This window comes from Mauremys mutica, chromosome 2 (genome assembly GCF_020497125.1).
Source record: "Mauremys mutica isolate MM-2020 ecotype Southern chromosome 2, ASM2049712v1, whole genome shotgun sequence".
NCBI lineage: Eukaryota > Metazoa > Chordata > Testudines > Geoemydidae > Mauremys > Mauremys mutica.
The window spans coordinates 236170578-236172727 of record NC_059073.1 but is presented as its reverse complement, the minus strand read 5'-3'; positions in this window follow the sequence as shown (position 1 = coordinate 236172727).

Below are 2150 nucleotides of genomic sequence, written 5' to 3'. Positions count from 1 at the left end.
TGTAATTGTAGAAGGAGGCTAGTTAAGTTGACCTGGTTGGTACCGTTGGCCCTATGTACACTTCAGTGAAATCAGGGTAGTTAGAATCATTTTTATACATAGTTCTTCAAAAACATATGCTAGCATAGTTTCACCACTGTTTCTTGGGTCACTGAGCACCCAACATAAGCAGATTATAAACATGGTTTGTAAAACAATTCAGAACATAGGAATAACATGTTTGCATCTTTCTATTTGAAAATGGTTCTGGCTAACATAGTTTCTCTGTAGTATATTAATCCTTAGTATTTATATTGCACTTTTTCCCATTCACAAAGCATTTTATGAACATAAATGAATGAGTCCTCACAACTTATCTGTGAAGGAAGGAAGGAAGGATTATCCCCATTTTACACAAACCGAGGCAGAGAGATGTGAGTTGTCCAAAGCCACAGAGGATATCATTGTTGGATCATGTTGTAGAACCGAGAAGTTCCCATTCCTGTAGTTTAATCATAGAATCATAGAATATTAGGGTTGGAAGAGACCTCAGGAGGTCATCTAGTCCAATCCCCTGTTCAAAGCAGGACCAACCCCAACTAAATTATCTCGGCCAGGGCTAATCGCTGGCTCACACCTTCTTTTCCTCTCTCTAATGTGGATGGGGGTCTTTCTGCGCTGAATTGGTTGAAATAGGGCCTCTTGTAGTGCTCCTGTTCCTGAAAGATTATGCCTATTGGAATATCATCAAGAAAAAAGGTTTCCTGATGGCATCAGAGGGCCAACTTCTATTAGGAAGTTACTGACCAACCAGTTGCTAACAAGATTGCTTTTTTCATTCCTTCTAATTTTGACGTCAGTGCTGTGTCAGCGCTCTAAAGCCAGGGAATGGGCACAATCATTACTGTAGTCTTTGACACCAGTGGCATAGACGGCAGGTTATATTCTTTTGTGGTGCCCGAGCTCCAGCAATATTCAGGGCCGGGTGCCCTGCTCCAGCAATATTTGGAGCTGGGTCTCTTCCCTGGCCCTGACTGGAGAGGGGCCCCGGCCCCCGTGGGTCTCCCCCCCAGCCCCGCCACGTCCCTGCCTGGAGCAGGTCCGGGCCTCTGCCTGCCACCCCCCACCACGTGTCATGTCCCCCCGCCCCCGCCCTGGGTCTCCCCCACCATCCCTGCCCGAAAGAAAGCAGCGCACACCTCTCCCGTGCCTGCTTATGCTGCTGGAGTAGCACATTCCTAGGCGGAGCCCTGCTCCCGCAGCAACTGCTGTCTGCTGCCCCAGGGTCCTAGTGCCTACCCCCACTAATGGCAGGGCAGGCTGCCCTTACCCTGCCCTTCCACCCTAGCCTTGAGCCTCTCAAACGCCCCAAACCCCTCCTCCCCTGCCAGAGCCCTCATCCCCCTGCCCCCTAATCCTCTGCCCCCCACCCTGAGCCCCCTCCTGCATCATGAACCCTTCAGCACCAGCCAGAATCCTCATCCCCCGCACCCTAATCCTCTGCTCCATCCCTGAGCCCCCTCCTGCATCATGAACCCCTCATCCTCCACCCCACAGCCCTCACCCCTGCATCCCCTCCTATCCCCAAACTCCCTCCCAGAGTGTGCACCCCCTCCTCCTTCCCACACACCCCCTCCTGCTCTCAAACTCCCTCCCAAAGCCTGTATCCCTCCCTTTGCACTGCCTCCCACCCCTAAACTCCATCCCAGAGCCTGCACCCCTCACTCCCTCCTGCACACCCACCCCCTGCCCCAGCCCAGAGCCTGCACCCAGCACCCAAACTCCATCCCAGAGCCTGCACCCCTCACTCCCTCCTGCACACCCACCCCCTGCCCCAGCCCAGAGCCTGCATCCAGCACCCAAACTCCATCCCAGAGCCTGCACCCTGCACCTCTCCTGCACCCTAATCCCCAGCCCAGGACCTGCACCCCAGACCTCCTCCGCCCACCCAACCCCCCTCCCAGAGCCTTAGGCAGGTGGGGAGGGCGGAGTTTGGGGGGGCGGAGTTGGGGGGGCGGGTACTGGGCACCATCAAAATTTCTACAAACCTGCCACCCATGACCAGTGGGTAAAGGTCTGAACAAAGGTAATTCTCTGTAGCCAGGCAGCAGAGGTACAGCACCATGACTATCAGGAGGGGAGTGAGTGTGAGGCAGAAAAGTCCATGTGAG